The 18,816-nt window shown below is 44.6% G+C and overlaps 1 protein-coding gene and 1 long non-coding RNA gene across 8 annotated transcripts in view; one reads left to right on the top strand and one right to left on the bottom strand.

Annotated features, from left to right (window-relative positions):
* The window catches only part of BLM (BLM RecQ like helicase), a 96,590-nt gene extending 90,134 nt beyond the window's left edge, over positions 1-6,456 (bottom strand). For 4 of the 6 annotated variants that reach the window (XM_032262434.1, XM_032262436.1, XM_032262435.1 and 1 more), the window contains exon 1: positions 6,343-6,436. The gene's annotated coding sequence lies outside the window, so the exon portion shown is untranslated. Of the gene's footprint in view, positions 1-6,342 lie in introns of all 6 variants that reach the window. The other 2 variants (XM_032262430.1, XM_032262431.1) reach the window with 2 other exon arrangements.
* Positions 6,457-6,593: 137 nt separating this feature from the next.
* The window catches only part of LOC116539470, a 19,697-nt gene continuing 7,474 nt past the window's right edge, over positions 6,594-18,816 (top strand). For both annotated transcript variants that reach the window (XR_004264062.1, XR_004264061.1), the window contains exons 1-2: positions 6,594-6,799; positions 10,182-10,336. This is a non-coding gene — a long non-coding RNA (uncharacterized LOC116539470). The remainder of the gene's footprint in view (positions 6,800-10,181; positions 10,337-18,816) is intronic.

Genomic DNA, 18,816 nt, shown 5'->3' on the forward strand with positions numbered 1-18,816 from the left:
AAAAAAAAAAAAAAAAAATTAGCTGGGCGTGGTGGCAGGCGCCTATATTTCCAGCTCCTCAGGAGACTGAGGCAGAAGAATAACTTGAACCTGGAAGGCAGAGGTTGCAATGAGCCAAGATCGCACCACTGCACTTTAGGGCGGGCAACAAGAGAAAATGCTGTCTCAAAAAATAAAATAGGCCGGGCGCGGTGGCTCACGCTTGTAATCCCAGCACTTTGGGAGGCCGAGGCGGGTAGATCATGAGGTCAAGAGATCAAGACCATCCTGGTCAACACGGTGAAACCCCGTCTCTACTAAAAATACAAAAAATTAGCTGGGCATGGTGGCGCGTGCCTGTAATCCCAGCTACTCAGGAGGCTGAGACAGGAGAATTGCCTGAACCCAGGAGGCGGAGGTTGCGGTGAGCCGAGATCGCGCCATTGCACTCCAGCCTGGGTAACAAGAGCGCAACTCCGTCCCAAAAAAAAAATAATAAATAAAATAAAATAAAATAAGGCCAGGTGTGGTGGCTCATGCCTGTAATCCCAACACTTTGGGAGGTTGAGGCGGGTGGATCACAAGGTCAGGAGTTCGAGACCAGCCTGATCAACATGGTGAAACACCTTCTCTATTAAAAATACAAAAATTAGCCATTTGCAGTGGCAGCGCCTATAGTCCCAGCTACTCAGGAGGCTGACGCAGGAGAATCACTTGAACCGAGGAGGTGGAGGTTGCAATAAGCGAGATCACGCCATTGCACTCCAGCCTGAGCGACAGAGTAAGACTCTGTCTCAAAAAAATAAAAAAATAAATAAATAAATAATTGGGACAATAGTTATCTCTAACACAGGGAGGAGGTATGATGAGGAAGGTATACTTCTGAGGTCCTGGTAATATTCTACCTTTCTTGATCTGGAAGATGGTAATGTGTAACTATAATTTTAAAATTAGTCTTCATGCTTATTATTGATACAGTACAATTGTTAATAATTAAACTTTGTAATTTCTATGTAACTATTCTTTAAATTAAGTCTTTTTTTTTTCAGTTTTATTTTTTTGAGACAGAGTCTCACTGTGTTGCCCAGGCTGGAGTGCAGTTGTATGATCTCAGCTCACTGCAACCTCTGGTGGCCAGGTTCAAGCCATTCTCCTGCCTCAGCCTGCTGAGTAGCTGGGATTACAGACATGCACCACCTCGCCCAGCTAATTCTTGTATTTTAGTATGGATGGGGTTTCACCATGCTGTCCAGGCTGGTCTCAAACTCCTGGCCTTACGTGATCCACCTGCCTCAACCTCCTAAAGTGCTGGGCTTACAAGTATGAACCAATGCACCTAGCCAAATTATGTATATTTTTACAAATGTGTCTTGGTTCTCATATTAAAAAAAATTTTTAAAGAAAAATTAGGCTGTGTGCAGTGGCTCACACCTGTAATCCCAGCACTTTGGGAAGCTGAGGTGGGTAGAGCATGTGAGGTTAGGAGTTTGAGACCAGTCTGACATGGTAAAACCTTGTCTGTATCAAAAATACAAAAATTAGCTGGGCATGGCGACGGGTGCCTGTAATCTCAGCTACCCAGGAGGCTGAGGCAGCAGAATCGCTTGAACCTGGGAGGTGGAGGTTGCAGTGAGCAAAGATCGCGCCACTGCACTCCAGCCTGGGCGACAGAGCAAAACTCCATCTCAAAAAAATAAAATAAAAAGGAAAGAAAAATTAGCAATGAATAGCAAGTTCAGGATTAATATTTAAAACATATAAAGAACATCTAGTTTCAGTGAACCAATCAATGTTCGGGCAATATAAACACAATAGCTCACCAGAATATACACATACTAAGTAAACTTATGAAAACAATGTCTAATTTTTCTAATAATTAATAACATGGAGCATCATTTCATACCTAGAAACCAAAGAGAGAGGAATATTGTGAAAATTTATACCATATATGACAAGCGGCCAGGCACGGTGGCTCACACCTGTAATTCCAGCACTTTGGGAGACTGAGGCAGGTGGATCACCTGAGGTCAGGAGTTCAAGACCAGCCTAGCCAACATAGCGAAACCCCGTCTCTACTAAAAATACAAAAATTGGCGTGGGGTGATGGCATGCACCTGTAATCCCAGTTACTCAGGAGGCTGGGGCAGTAAAGTCACTTGAACCCAGGGGGCAGAGGCTGCAGTGAGACAGGATAGCGCCACTGCACTCCAGCCTGGGTGACAGAGTGAGAAGCCGTCTCAAAAAAAAAAAAAAAAAAAAATTATTTAGATTTTTATTTTATTTTTTGGCAGAGACAGGGTTTCGCCATGTTGCCCAGGCTAGTCATGAACTCCTGGGCTGAAGCAATCCCCCAGGGAGGCCTTGGCCTCCCAAAGTGCTGGGATCATAGGCATGAAGCAACGAGCCCAGCCAAGAAACAATTTCATATTGAAAAAAGCAGGCCAGGCGTGGTGGCTCACACATGTAATCCCAGTACTTTGAGAAGTCAACATGGGCCAATTGCTTGGGCCCACGAGTTTGAGATCACCCTGGATAACATGGTGAAACCCTATCTCTACAAAAAATCAAAAGCCCATCTATACAATAAATACAAAAATTAGCCAGGTGTGGTGGTACACCCCTGTACTCCCAGCTGAGGTGAGAGGATCACTTGAGCCCAGGAGGATGGAGCTGCAGCAAGACCCTGTCTCAAAAAAAAAGAAAAGAAAAGAAAAGAGGCCGGGCGTGGTGGCTCAAGCCTGTAATCCCAGCACTTTGGGAGGCCGAGGCGGGTGGATCACGAGGTCAAGAGATCGAGACCATCCTGGTCAACATGGTGAAACCCCGTCTCTACTAAAAATACAAAAAATTAGCTGGGCATGGTGGCGCGTGCCTGTAATCCCAGCTACTCAGGAGGCTGAGGCAGGAGAATTGCCTGAACCCAGGAGGCGGAGGTTGCGGTGAGCCGAGATCGCGCCATTGCACTCCAGCCTGGGTAAAATGAGTGAAACTCTGTCTCAAAAAAAAAAAAAAAAAAAAAAAAAAAGAAAAGAAAAGAAAAAAATTCTTAAGTGGCAGGTTAAAAAAGAAAAACACTAAATTATGAATACATTAAGGCTATAGCTACCTAAGAATCTGTATAGCTAAATCTGTATAACTAATTTCGTAGCTGAAATTTGGAAAGGACACATGGGAAATAAAAATAGTTCAAGGGTTTGAAAGATAGCATGACTGGAATTTTTTTCTTGACATTGGGAATATGTTTCAATAAGATACACGTATTTTTAAACAAAGTAAACTCAATAGTTCCCTGTCATTACAGAGAACAAAGTCCATATGTCATAACTCCAAGGACTTCCACTCTCTGTCTTCGACTCGTATTTTTCATTCAGCTGAAATTTACACAGTGACTACTCTGTGCCAGGCATCATGGGAGGCACTGAAGTACAGAGATGGGCAAGACATTATGATTGCCTTCAAGGAGCTTATAGACTAGCAGAAAATAGACATGTCAACAAATAATTACAGACTTACCATGAGATAAGTCTGACAATAAAGCCTTTTCATGGCCTCCCAGAATAAGGAAAAACAGGCAAATGATAGAGAAGCTTTTCAAAGAACAATGAATTGGATCTTGAAGGACAAGTGGAACTTTACACACAGGACTGAGGTTGTGAAGAAGAGTAGTCTATGAACTATTGGTAGAAAGGCTGCGGTAGGGTGGTGTGTGTTAGAGAAGCGGAATGCTCAAAGGCCTCCACTATCATGCTAAGGAGTTTAGATTTCATCCTGCAGGTAATGGATACTCTCAGGGGCTTTCAGCCCTGAACTAGGATTATTCTGCAATTATCTTGGACCTCTTTATTCAATCCATTTTTCTCTTAGAAAAAAACATATGTGCCGGGCGCGGTGGCTCAAGCCTGTAATCCCAGCACTTTGGGAGGCCGAGGCGGGTGGATCACGAGGTCAAGAGATCGAGACCATCCTGGTCAACATGGTGAAACCCCGTCTCTACTAAAACTACAAAAAATTAGCTGGGCATGGTGGTGCGTGCCTGTAATCCCAGCTACTCAGGAGGCTGAGGCAGGAGAATTGCCTGAACCCAGGAGGCGGAGGTTGCGGTGAGCCGAGATCGCGCCATTGCACTCCAGCCTGGGTAACATGAGTGAAACTCCGTCTCAAAAAAAAAAAAAAAAAAAAAAAGAAAGAAAAAACATATGTGTGTGTGTATATATATATATAAATTAAAAGATACATGTATATATTTTAACTTTTAATGTTTCTTACACAAAGATACAGAAAATAGAATTATATCCATGTACCCAGCGACCAAATTTAAAAAGTTAAATTCAGCTCTATTCTCTCTCTTTTAAAGGCATAAAACATTTCAGCAAGATTGATGGAGTCGCACTCTGTCACCCAGGCTAGAGTGCTGTGGTGCAATCGTGGCTCACTGCAGCCTCCTGGGTTCAAGTGATTCTCGCGCCTCAGCCTCCCTAGCAGCTGGAACCACAGGCACACACCACCACGCCTGGCTAATTGCTGTGTTTACTGTAAAGAGGGGATTTCGCCATGTTGGTCAGGCAAGTCTCGAACTCCTGGCCTTAAGTGATCTGCCTGCCTCAGCCTCCCAAAGTGTTGGGATTATAGGTGTGAGCCACTGCACCCGGCCTCATTTTAGATATATTTAAAATCTCACTCATTCCAGGAATGACTATGAAAAAAGAAAAAACAGATAAAAATTTAAAAATCAAAACGAATAAAATATCCCTCATTCCCTTGACCTTTTTCCCTTCCCTTCCTGCTTGTAGGTAATACCAACGGTCCTAAAGTGTATGTGTAGAATTCCCCAGCATGATATTGTTTCACTAATAGTATAGTTTTTGTTTCATTTTTTAACTCTTGGTTTCCTCATCAGTAAATTGAAGGAAACAACTACCTCTCCAGGTTACTCATAGGACTGTAAACTATATGTATAAGGTACCCATCATGGTGAATGGCATTGACAGTAACAAAGGACCCAGAAATTTCATTTCCTCCTAGTAGAGTATAAGGTACTTTCTGACAGTATAAGCAGCCCAGCTCACAAAATGTTGTTTCGATTAATTCTATTTACTATTCCCCAAACAGAAGACTTTTGCCTACCCCCTTCACCACCTTCTCATCTCTCATGCAGTCTCTCGAATTCCTGTCCCTTAATATTGACAGTGACACAGAAGTGTTCTTTATCTGCATTGGTGGCGTAAGGAGCTGTCAGGTGCTTGCTCCATCTCACGCCATGAGGTAGCTCTAGTTCTGTGTGACCGTAGGGCAGGGGAGGGGTATAGGAGAAAGCCTGATGTTGTGGGACATGCTTTAAAGTCAGGCAGATCTTAGTTCAAATTCTCTGTCTCTAGCGCTTAATCACCAAATGCTCTTTCTATACAGACACCTGTTTGTGCTTCAGATTCTCCATGTCTAAAATGGGGACAATGGCCGGACGTGGTGGCTCACGCCTGTAATCCAAGCACTTTGGAGGCCAAGGCGGGCGGATCACCTGAGGTCGGGAGTTCAAGACCAGCCTGACCAACATGATGAAACCCCGTCTTTAACAAATAAATAAATAAAAATAAAATGGGGACAATTTCACCCGCCTCTCTGGGCAATGATGACAAAACCCTTACTGTGTGCTGTTTAACAGGTAGATTTCGAAGCATTTTTTACTGCATATGTTAAGTAGTTTAATCCTAACAAAAACGTCAGGAAGTAGAAGACTATTCCCCCATATGACAGATGAAAACCAAGACACTTAGTGCTTCAGTAACGTGCAGCAGACACAGCTGAAATGTGAAGGAGCCAGAATTCAAACTCGGGTGATCTGCTGCAATATTCTTAACCACTTCGCTTTGCTGGGATATTGTGAAGCTGCAGTTGTAAGCTTATGGGTGCCGGCAACATGGCTCGCCGTCGACATTCAAACGCAAGAGTAGCCCGGCTCGTGATTACGGAAGCCATAGAAAAACTGCAAGGTACTTTTGCTGTCCCTCAGGAGGGACACGGAGGCAGTGCCCTAGGTCTGGGCAGGGATTCCTCAGTGCGGGGCATCATGTTAGGCACTGGGATACATGGGCAAGAACAGGCCGGGTCCTAGCCCGTGCTCGGTCCCCGACGCCGTAGGCGACCGTGGCAAAGTTCGCCCCCGCCCCGGGCCTCGGTTTCCCCATCTGGGAACGTGTTTGTGTCTGCTGTCCTCCCAGGATGCTCTCCAAACCCGAGGACTCAGGGGGCCAAGATGAACCAATGCAGTAAACGGAAGAGCCCGCGCGGCCTCCAGCTCCGGGCCGGGCCGCCGAGAGCCGGGCTAGGTCCAGGGGGACCGACCCACAGCTCGCGGGCGACACTCACCTTGCACGCAGACTCCGAGCGGGCGGAACCAGGATCCAAACTCCCCGCGTCGCGATCTCGGACGCCGCGCCGAACGCTCACTCAGTTCGCGCCGGAAGCCTGCCTATTCCAATTGGCTGCTTCCTGGGGATGCCGACCAATACCGTCGCCCCCTGACATCTGTTCCCGCCCCCCTCGGGCTGTGGGGGCGGGTCTCCGTACGGCGCCGGGCGGGGCACGAATCTCCAAAGCCCAATGAGAGTCCTTAAGGGAGGGTCAGGTGACTGCGGTGACTTCCCGGGCTTCCGGCGTTAGTTGAGTCTTTGTTTTTGCTGTGTGGAGGCGGTGAAGGCTTTGCAGGAAGTAGACAGCTGGACCCGGGCGGTGGCGGGGTTGAAACCCCGGAGTTTGAGAGCTGAGACTTGCCAGTTCCCACAGGCCAAGCCAGGCCTCTGCACCCCGTCGCTTGGCTCCGACGGTCACTGTCTGCGAGGTTTTGGCGGTCTCCTCCATCCCCTTAACACCGCTGGCCTCTGTTCCACCCGTAGCCCTCCACGCGAGCAGCGCAAAGTGTCCGTGACCTGGGAAAGGGAACGCTCACTCAGACGCCTCCAGGGGCACGTGAGAAGCCATGCTTCTGTTCCAGCCACGCGGGAATGTGGGTGCTGTGATGCCAGATCCTAGTTTCTTTACTTTATTCCTCTCTTCGCTCTCTGCTTCCTTCCCTCCCACGCTCCCTTTCTTCCTTCCTCTTTGGGTGTGTGGTGAAATGTATCTAACATAAGATTCACCATTTTTAAGTGTACAGTTCAGTGGCATTAAGTACATTCACACTGTGAAACCATCGCCACTATCCGTCTCCAGAACTTTTTCATTATCCCAAACAGAAAATCTGCCTATTACAGTCGCTCCCCATTACCCGCTTCTCACAACCCGATCGCCACTATTGCTATTTCTATCTATGAATGCTAGATACTTCATGTAAATTGAACCATACACTAATTGCTCTTTTCTGATTGGCTTATTTCACTTTGCATAATGTCTTCAAGGAGCAGCCATTTCCTTCCTTCTTGAGGCTAAATAATACACCATCATACATGTTTACTACATTTTGTTTATCCATTCATCCATATAAATGGATGCTTGGTTATTTCCACCTTTTGGCTATTGTGAATAATGCTGCTATGAACTTTGGTATACAAAGAATCGTTCTCCACATAATACGCAGAAACAGTTTTCCAAAATGTAAAAATCTGTTCAAGTTACCGCCCTCCTGAAAACCTTCTATGGTAAATTAAAACCAAAATATACTATTAAATATCCCACAAAAAAAAATAAAATAAACAGCTCACAGAATAGCTGAAAGGAACAGACAATTCCAATTAGTTGCAAAGATGCCAAAATAGGACTCTCATACAGAATTGATGGAGTGTAAAATGGTACAACCACTTTGAAAACATATCAATCTCTACCAAAATTCCATTTACCCCTACCCTGTGCCCCAGAAATCCCATTTCTAGATATTTATCCCCCAAAAGTGAATGCCTTTGTTCACCAAAAGACTCATAGCAGCTTTACTGATCATAGCCAAAGGGAAATACCTCAAATGTCCACCAATAGATGAATAGATAAATTATGGCTATTGATATAACTGTATGCTGCTATTGAAGAGTAATTTAAATATCAAATATCATGATCATACAGATACAAGATAAATCTTAGAGATTTTATTTAACTCATTAATGAATGAGAGATCCAGAAAAGATCCAGAGAGATCCAGAAAGATTGAATCCAGAGATTCAATGGAAGATTCAAAGTACCACACACACAGTTAAATGAGGAATAATGAAATAACTACAAATACATACAAAAACTGGCAGAACTGATCAAATCCACAGCTCAGTAATCAATTGCATTCTACTGAAAACAATTTGCATTTCTATAGACAAGAAGTGTCTATAGTTTGTAAAAACTTCGAGTTGTTCTATAGCTCAAAGGCAATAAAAGGTTTAGTGTTCTCACAGAATCAGACATCCTATAAAGTGTAAGCTGGACAGCTGGACGCCTTGTTTTTCAGTGACACTCAGTAATCTTTTTTTTTTTTGAGATGGAGTCTTGCTCTATCGCCCAGACTGGAGTGCAATGGTGTGATCTTAGCTCACTGCAACCTTCACTTCCCAGGTTCAAGCGATTCTCCTGCCTCAGCTTCCCGAGCAGCTGGGACTACAGGTATATGCCACCACGCCCGGCTAATTTCTTGTATCTTTAATAGTGATGGGGTTTCACCATGTTGGCCAGGCTGGTCAGAATTTCTGATCTGAGGTGATCCGCCCACCTTGGTCCCCCAAAGTGCTGGGATTACAGGGTTGAGCTACTATACCTGGCCCCAGTAATCTTTTTTAGACCATTTCAAAGCTTTTCTCAGTTTTTTTCTGTATTACAAAGTAAAAGGAGAATGAACTACTGTTACATGCAATATAGATGAAGCACAGACTGAGCTGAGCACAAAAAGAGGTAGATAAAAGAGTATTTAGTTTATACCGGGTTCCTCTTGGAGGCAGAGGTAGATGGGGAAGCTCCACAAGGAAATTTGACGGAGTGCTGGAAATTACATATCTATCTTATGTAGACATTTAATATGTATAAAGTGATATAGAAATCATTCATATATAAAATCATTATATGCATAATCATTGAGATATGCATTTTTTTAATTTAAAAAAATGTATGGCTGGGCGCGTTGGCTCACGCCTGTAATCCCAGCACTTTGGGAGGCCGAGGCGGGTGGATCACGAGGTCAGGAGATCGAGACCATCCTGGTCAACATGGTGAAACCCCGTCTCTACTAAAAATACAAAACATTAGCTGGGCATGGTGCCACGTGCCTGTAATCCCAGCTACTCAGGAGGCTGAGGCAGGAGAATCGCCTGAACCCAGGAGGCGGAGGTTGCGGTGAGCCGAGATCGCGCCATTGCACTCCAGCCTGGGTAACAAGAGCGAAACTCCGTCTCAAAAAAAATAAAAAATAAAAAAATGTATTTTTATTTTTTGAGGCAGAGTCTGGTTCTCTTGTCCAGACCAGAGTGCAGTGGTGCTATCTTGGCTCAGTGCAACCTCCACCTCCCAGGCTCAAGCGATTCACCCACCTCAGCCTCCTCAGTAGCCAGGACCACAGGCACATGCCACCATGCCTGGCTAATTTTTGTATTTTTAGTAGAAATGAGATTTTGCCATGTTGCCCATACTGGTTTCAAACTCCTGGCCTTAAGTGATCTGCCAGCCTCAGCCTCCAAAAGCACTGGGACTACAAGCATGAGCCACCTTGCCTGGCCAAGGTATGTATTTAAGATTAAGATGCGTGCACAAACCTTCCACCACCCTACACCCACATCCACAGAATCCTTCCAGGTGGGAGGTAGAGGTTGCAGTGAGCCAAGATCGTGCCACTGCACTCCAGCCTGAGTGACAGAGTGAGAATCTGTCTCCAAGAAAACCCCAAAAAACAAAACAGAAATCTTCCAGCAGCTGCCATTTGCCTTCAAGGTGAAGACCAAACTCAGATTGGGTCCCTGCTTCCTCTCATGTGTCATCTGTCCCTAATCCCCATTTTGCTGATGTTTCCTCAAAGGTGTTTTACAGTCTTTCCAGTTTCCTGGCCTTTGCCTCCAAATTATACCTCTCATTCATCTCTCAGGTCTTGGGATAACTTCTCTGCAAGTTGTTGGAGAAGTTGGGAAGTTGGAAAGCCTCACCTAATCCTCCAGATCTGCCTCTGTATCCCTCCCAGGTTTTCCCGTAATATCAATCAGCATTTGTGTTGCCTATATTGACACTGTTAGTATGCATGTCTTCCTCTACAGAATATGCTCTCCATGAGGGTGCTCTTCAGGATCTCCCACAATGGCTGGTACTGGAGAAGTCCACAAAATGGCCTTTGTGAAGACCAAAGCAATAAGGGAATTAAGGCCATGTGTGACACCAACAATTTCAGCTGAATGTCAGCCTTTATTGAGTTGTGAGTATCCCACCTCTGATTTGGGTGCTACTGGTTGAGCCTAAGTAACGTCAGTGGTGTTATTTATTTGGTAGATTGTTTGTGTCTTTGTGTTATCTCTGTTCACTTTTTCCTTGGTCATTGTGCTATGAAAAATCTGCTTGATTTCCTCTGCTTTTTCCTATAGAGAAGGGTAGCCTGGGGAGTAATTTAACAAAGATGTGCCTTCTTTTTACAAGTAAAAATCGACATATTTCACCCAAGTATCCATTAACAGATGAATGAACAAACAAAATGTAGTATATTTAAGCTAGGCATGGTGGTTCACACCTGTAATCCCAGCATTTTGGGAAGCTGAGGTGGGCGAATCACTTGAAGACAGGAGTTCGAGACCAGCCTGACCAACATGGTGAAACCCTTTCTCTACTAAAAATAGAAAAAATTAGCCATGCGTGGTGGCATGCGCCTGTAACCCCAGTTACTCGGGAAGCTGAAGCAGGAGAATTGCTTGAACCTGGCAGGTGGAGGTTGTAGTGAGCTGAGATCGTGCCACTGCATTCCAGCCTGGGTGACAGAGTGAGTCTCCATCTAAAAAAAAAAGGCCAGGTGCAGTGGCTCACGCCTGTAATCCCAGCACTTTGGGAGGGCAAGGCAGGCAGATCACAAGGTCAGGAGTTCAAGACTAGCCTGACCAACATGATAAAACCCCGTCTCTACTAAAAAAAATACAAAAATTAGCTGATATGGTGGCGTGGGCCTGTAATCCCAGCTACTCAGGAGGCTGAGGCAGGAGAATCACTTGAACCCAGGAGGCAGAAGTTGTGGTGAGCTGAGATCGCACCTCTGCACTCCAGCCTGGGCAACAGAGCAAGACTCCGTCTCAAACAAACAAACCAAAAGAAGTGGTATATCCATGCAGGGGAATATCATTTGGCCACGAAGAGGAGTGAAGCTCTGACACATGCCACAGCATTCTGAGTTGAATGTGCCAGACACAGAAGAACAAATACTATGTGACTCCATTTATATGAACGATTTTGAATAGGCAGATTCATAGAGAAAGCAGATTAGAGGTTTCAGGAGCTGAGAGTAGGAGGGAGGGAAGAATGAGGATTATTGCTTACTGGCTTCATACTTTCCGTTTCAGGGGATGAAAAGATTTAGAAATAGTGGCAATGGTTGTACAGCATTTGAATATAATTAATGCCATTGAGTTACACACTTAAAAAAAGTTAAAATGGCAGTTTATTTCATACATATTTTACCGCAATAATAAAAGCAGTTAGTGTGGGGAAAAAAACAAACACAACACATTTTACATACACACACAAAATCCCCAAATGAAACAGAAATAGTTTTTCTTTAAAAAGAGAAAAGAAGGAAGGGAGGGTGGGAGAGAAGAAGCGAGGGAAGGAAGGAGAGAGGTAAGAAGAGAGAAAGGAAGGAAAGAAAAGAAACAAAGATCTAGTATTATCACAGGGCCCACATTCCCTTTTGCCAGCGATAGGTTGAAACAACCCGTGGCTCCTCATGCCCCTGGAGGCATCTGAGTTACTGTTTGCGCCTGCTCATGTAGAGGGTACCTGTGGAACAGAGGCCAGCATTATTTAGGGGATGGAGAGGAGAGACTGCCAAAGCCCTGCAGAGACAGATCAAAAGAAGTGTGGTTTTCTGGGACTGAAAACTCAGTGGCAGCAGCCCCTGCCTCACATACCGGTGGGATTTTAATTCATAGAGGTGACTGATGCCAGAGAGACTAACGGCATTGAAAGAATAATTTATCCCCGTTTCTTGAGAGGAGGGGCATGCCACGCCACGCAGAGCCAAATGCAGAAGCACCAGGTTTGGTCAGGAGGCAGGAGTGAAGGGAAGGCTTAAACCAGAACGTTTATTGGCGTTTCGGCGGGATAGGCAAGGCAGTGCAGGAAAACAGTTTGGGACTGGCTGGTTTGAATAATCCCGGGGGGCTTCGGAGATTAGGGGTGTCTCTAGGGGTTCTCTGGTATGTAGCCTTGGGTTAATTTAGGGCAGGGGAAGTAGTGGCTTTTTGTTAGATAAAGGGGATAGTTAGAGGTCTGGACTTGGGACTTGTTGGAGGGTTTGTAATAGAATTTTTCTGGTGCCCACACCCGAAAAGGAAAGTTGTCAACAAGTTTGGCTGTTCGTTGGGTCCTGTGACTAACGGATGCCAAATAGACAAATGCAAAATCGAAGGAAACAGAACAGACCCTCTCCACCTGGAACATTTTCCAGGCAGCCATTTCTGAGGGCCATGTGTGTCCTGAGCCACAGCTGTGTTTGGCATAATAGCAGCTTCCTGGCATGAAAGGGCCCAAAAAAAGACATCAAAAACACTACATCTGCAGTAGGCATCTGTAACCTTTGCCTAGGGAAAATCGTCCACTTACAGCACCCCGATGCGGCTTTGGAGAGCCACCTTTCTCAACCCAGCCAGGAAGCTCATGCCAATGTGGGACCAACTTCTCAAGCCTAGAATGTTAGGGGTGCCCATTCGACTTCAGCCTGACCAGTCAGCATATCCTACTGGCTTGGCCTGATGACTCCAGCTGGGCCAATGAGAGCTGTCCCTGGGACTTTGGCTAGAATTTACCAGGAATGTGGTAAGAGGTGTGCCTTTCTGTTGGAGTTCCCAAACTGTAAAGATGTCATCCTGGATGTGGGACTGGGAGGGGAGCCTGCCTGAGGATGAAGCCACCGGAGAGGAGAGTGCAGGCAAGAGAAGGAAAGAAGCTGGGGTTTTGGAATTAATTGTCCGAGGCTCTGGATCCTGCTGTGCTGTCAGCCACATCCTGGACTTAGCAGTCATATAAGCCAGTTACTTCCCTTTTATACTTAAAAGGCAAATTGCAAAACAGTAGCCATAGTATGCTATGTTTATGTAGAAAACAAGGGGGAAAATGATTCGGGTATGTGTTAGCTAGCATGTTCGTTTAAACTTTTCTAATAAATAAGCTAATAATCATAAATACCTGTCGGGAGTGGGAACGGGGTGGATAGGGGGAGGAGTCATAGAAATAGTTAACTGTGGCTGGGTGCAGTGGCTCATGCCTGTAACCCCAGCACTTTGGGAAGCCAAGGCAAGCAGATCACTTGAGTCCAGGAGTTCGAGACCAGCCTGGCCAACATGACGAAATCCCATCTCTACTAAAAATACAAAATTTAGCTGAGCATGGTGGTGTGTGCCTCTAGTCCCAGCTAGTGCGGAGGCTGAGGTGGGAGAGTTGCTTGAACCCGGGAGGCAGAGGTTGCAGTGAGCCGAGATGGTGCCATTGCACTCTAGCCTGGAGGACAGGGTAAGTCTCTGTTTAAAATAAATAAATAAATAAAAATAATGGACTGTACAGTTTTATATTTTTTGACATTTGAACATGTGAGAAGGCTACCTATTCATAATATTAAATACAGACATTTTTATTTTTTATAGAGACAGAGTCTTGCTGTTGTCTAGGTTAGTCTTGAACTCCTGGCCTCAAGGAATCCTCCTGCTTCAGCCTCCCAAAGTGTTGGGATTACAGGCATGAGCCTCTTGCTGTGTTGTCCAGATTAGTCTTGAGCTCCTGGCCTCAAGCAATCCTCCTGCCTCAGTCTCCCAAAGTGCTGGGATTATAAGTGTAAGCTAGCTGTGCTCAGCCCAGACTTTTAAAAATACAAAAAAAAAAAAAAAAAGACACCTTGAGGTTTATTTTACAAAGCCCTTAGGAAGAACAAATCCTATTATAGCAAATAAATTGAATTTTCAATGTACTATGCTAGTAAGATATTTACACTCCTAACCACTCAGGAGCAAAGTAAACAAAGAACACTGTTAAGAAACCAGGTAGGTGGGAAAAGATCTTAATTAAACTTAAAGTTATACATAGTCTGCCTTTTGTTATGTTTTCTAAGAATATGTAAGAAGCAGTCTGAGATAGTCAGTGGTAACAACAATGCTCATCCCAAAATATACAGTGTTATACACAAGGAACTTCTGCTTCCAAGTAGGATATAGTAGGTATCAGTAGGTCATTACTCCTGCTACAGCAACCAGAAACACACACACACACACACACACGATAAATTATACAGATCACACACACACATATAGACAGAGTCTCAGTCACCCAGGATGGAGTGCAGTGACCATCTCAACTCACTGCAGCCTCTGCCTCCCGGGTTCAGGTGACTCTCCCACCTTAGCCTCCCCACTAGCAGGGACTACAGGCACTAAATTTTGTATTTTTAGTAGAGATGGGGTTTCACTATGTTGGCCAGGCTGGTCCTGAACTGCCTTGGCCTTCCAAAGTGCTGGGATTACAGGGATGAGCCGTCATGCCTGGCCCAACTCATATTTTTAAAGACATCAGAACATGAGAGGGCAGTGAGATCAGAAACAGAAGAGCCCATGCTAGGTGAGCTGGGATTGTTGGTCATTTTTCTCCCTGGGTACATTTGTCAAGGCCAAAGATTGAGTGTAGTTTACACTGAACTTTTGATGGCCTCTCAGGCTATTGTTACAGATTAGAATCTAAAAGAGCCAGATAAGAGGCTCTTTTTCCTGTGGGATATTTGCTGAGTGCTGGGGTAGATTGAGGGCTGGGGCTCCAGGTGCGGTGGGGGCAGTGGCTGCTAAGCTGGAGACCTAGGCTGGAAAGGCAGAGTAAGAGCTCCTGCATTTTTTTATTGTTTAGAATATGGAGTCCCTCTGAAGGGAGGGGCCTGCAACAAATACACGACAGGTCTCACTCTCAAGATAGTTAAAAACAGAGGTGGACCACCTGTAAGTAAAGCTGCAATTCACCATGAAATCAGCTCAATTTCTGATTGGATAGAATTATCATCCCTTTAAGCTACATTGGCTAACAGAAAATAGAATCAACCATTCAGGGGAAAATACTAACTTCGACCTTTAAGGTTCTTTTATACACAATGTTTGGCATACAATAAAAGCGTGTAACTCAGCCAGGTGCAGTGACTCTCACCTGTAATCCCAGGACTTTGAGAAGCTGAGGTGGATCACTTGAGGTCAGGAGTTCAAAACCAGCCTGGCCAATATAGTGAAACCCCATCTCTAATAAAAATACAAAAATTAGCCGGATGGGGTGACGCACACCTGTAGTCCCAGCTACTCAGGAGGCTGAGGCAGAAGAATCGCTTGAACCCAGGAGGCAGAGGTTGCAGTGAGCCAAGATGGCATCACCGCACTCCAGCCTGGATGATAGAGCGAGACTCCATCTCAAAAAAAAAAAGAAAATGTCTATAAGTACAAAAGGATAAAACAGAACAATGTTAACAATGAAGTTCTTGTTTAATGTCTCCCTAGAATACAATATTTAGCCAAGAAGATCGTTCACATAATCTTAACATGTTTGTTGTAGAAAATAAAAGGGAATTTGTTGATTTAAATTATAAATAAACTCATTTTTGTAAATCATATTATATAAATTCCTGTTAGAATCCTGGATCTAGTTTTTTCTTCACAGATTGCAAGTAACATAAAATAAAGCTTCTACCAGATTTGAATCTAAATACCACCCTCACTTTACAATTCTGAATTTTGGTTTCCACATTTGTAAAACAGAGATAGTAATACGTGTCTCATAAATTTAGTATGAAGATTAAGTGACATAAGGCCTTTATGGTATAATGCCTGGTACAGAGTAAATATACATTATTACTGCTGTTATTACTTTTGGAGACAGGGTCTCATTCTGTTGCCCAGGCTGGAGTGCAGTGGTACCATCATGGCTCACAGTAGTCTTGAACTCCTAGGCTCAAGTGTGCCTCAGCCTCTTGTGTAGCTGGGAATACAAACACATGCCACCAGGTCCAGCTAATTAAAAAAAATTGTTTTTGCAGAGATAGGTTCTCACTATGTTGCCAGGGCTGGTCTTGAACTCCTAGCCGCGAGCGATTCTCCTGCCTTGGCCTCCCAAAGTGCTGGGTTTATAGATGTGAGCCATTACACCCAGCTTTGGTAAATTATTAATTTTTCCCCAGGCATGCATCTGTACCATGTTACAGGAATCAACATAGGGAGTATGAGGGAATCGACGCCCATTAAATGAGATGAGATTAAATGAGATAATGGATGTAATTTTCAGTAAAGTCTTTGTAAATGGTGACCTTTATTATTATAACAACATAATCTCAGTCTACCAAATCAGGTGTGCAACAAACTATTTACTTGAACATATTCACTTGTGTTTTGAGTTCCCAGTCTGCTAGAGTAACAGCAGATTAATCTTAGGTATGTGAGGTTTGTTTGTTTCTTTCGTAGAGACTGGGGTCTCACTGTGTTGCCCAGGCTGGTCTCAAATTCCTGGCCTCAAGCAGACCTCCCGCCTTGGCCTCCCAAAGTGTTGGGATGACAGGCGTCAGCCACCATGCCCAGCCCAAAATTTGGAGTTGTCGTTCCTTCTTGCTGGATAGTTCGTGGGTTCTTAGGGTCTTACCTTGTGCTAAGGTGTGAGAGGAAGGGCAATCGTTCCTTACTATCATCTTTCCTCATAGGTCACATAGAAGTGGCCTGTTCTGTGCATATGCCTTCTTGAGGCCTGGGCGTCCTCCCTCCACTTCTGTTCACAGCCCAGGGGGCCATGGGAATCTTTCTGTTGCTTCAGTGTCAAACAAGGGCATGGACATCTTAGAGTGCCTGTGGTGCTGCCAACCAAAACACCCTCGATGCAGTGCCATCTCTGGGGTCACGCCGTTCCCTGGCATGCAGCCCAGGAATCAGGGCCGAGGACCTTTCTTTCTTGGAGTCACCTTGTCACTGCTCTCTCATCTCAGTGCCTCACTTCTTCCCCCTGCTTCAGGGGCTTTTCATCTGGTCTCCCAGAAGAACTTAACCTGTTATTACCTATTATTAAGTATAGGTTTACTTTCACATTCAGATAATGGAATATTATCCAGCACTAAAAAGAAATGAGCTACCAAGCCACAAAGAGACATGGAGTAAAATGCATAATACTAAGTGGAAGAAGCCATCCTGAAAAGGATACACACTCTGTATTATTCCAACTAGGTGGCATTCTGGAGAAGACAAAACTCTGGAGATGGTCAAAAGATCAGTGGTTGCCAGGGACTGAGGGCAGGGAGGGATGAATAGGCAGAGAACAGAAGATTTTTAGGGCAGTGAAAATACTCTAATACTGTAACGGTGGACACATGTCCTATAGATTTGTCCACTTGTCCGTAGATTGTACAACACCAAGAATGAACCTTAATATAAACTATAGATTGTGAGTGATGATGATGTGTCAATGTAGGTTCATCAGCTGTAATAAATGTAGCATTCTGGTGGGGGAGGTTGATAATGGGGGAGGTTGTGCATGTGGGGGAGGGCATATGAAATATCTCAGTACCTTCCTTTTAATTTTGCTATGAACCTAAAACTGCTCTCAAAAAATAAAAGTCTGGCCAGGCATGGTGGCTCACGCCTGTAATCTAAGCACTTTGGGAAGCCAAGACAGGCGGATCACCTGAGGTCAGGAGTTTGAGACCAGTCTGACCAACATGGTGAAACCCTGTCTCTACTAAAAATACAAAACTTAGTTGGGTGTGGTGGTGCATGCCTGTAATCCCAGCGACTCAGGAGGCTGGGGCAGGAGAATCACTTGAACCCAGGAGGTGGAGGTTGCAGTAAGCCAAGATCACGCCACTGCACTCCAGCCTGGATGACAGAGCAAGGCTCTGTCTCAAAAAGTAAATAAATTAATTAAAAATAATCTTTGGCTACATCAGCCATTTTCTCCCTTCTCAGGCCATGGCTTAGGCTTCATCCCCAACCTCCAACTAGGTTCCTCTGACAACTTTTTTTTTTTTTTTTTTTTTTTTAACATTTCTGTGTTCCAAAATCAGGCCTCAAATTCAGGGAGGAAATTATGTAGAGGCTGATGATGGTCTTACACCCAGATCACCTTTGGTTTTCCCCAGATGGCCACTTGATGGCACCCAAGAATCTTCTTGTTCACATGATTCCTAAAATGGTTCACGTGAAATAAAGCGGGTATGATCAATGAAGGGCTTTTGATAAAACTCATTAGACGCTACGGCTGTGTTCCAGCGTGTGTTCCATTGAAGACCACAGTACTGTCATGTCTGCCTCTTTTTTTTTTTTTTTTTTTTTTAGATGGAGGTCTTACTATGTTGCCCAGGCTAGTCTTGAACTCCTGGACTCAATCAGTCCTTCTGCCTCAGCCTCCCAAAGTGTTGGGATTACAGGTGTGAGCCACTGCACCTGGCCTGTGTCTGGAATTTTTTCGCAGATAATGGAAGGGCATGATTCACAACAGTATTATTCTGTTAATTTCATCCAGATGGGAAAATACTGATCACATACATAGAAATATATGTTTACAGGCCGGGCGCGGTGGCTCAAGCCTGTAATCCCAGCACTTTGGGAGGCCGAGGCGGGTGGATCACGAGGTCAAGAGATCGAGACCATCCTGGTCAACATGGTGAAACCCCGTCTTTACTACAAATACAAAAATTCAGCTGGG

This window comes from Sapajus apella, unplaced genomic scaffold (assembly GCF_009761245.1).
Source record: "Sapajus apella isolate SASKATOON/1434 unplaced genomic scaffold, GSC_monkey_1.0 scaffold129, whole genome shotgun sequence".
Taxonomy (NCBI): Eukaryota; Metazoa; Chordata; class Mammalia; order Primates; family Cebidae; genus Sapajus; species Sapajus apella.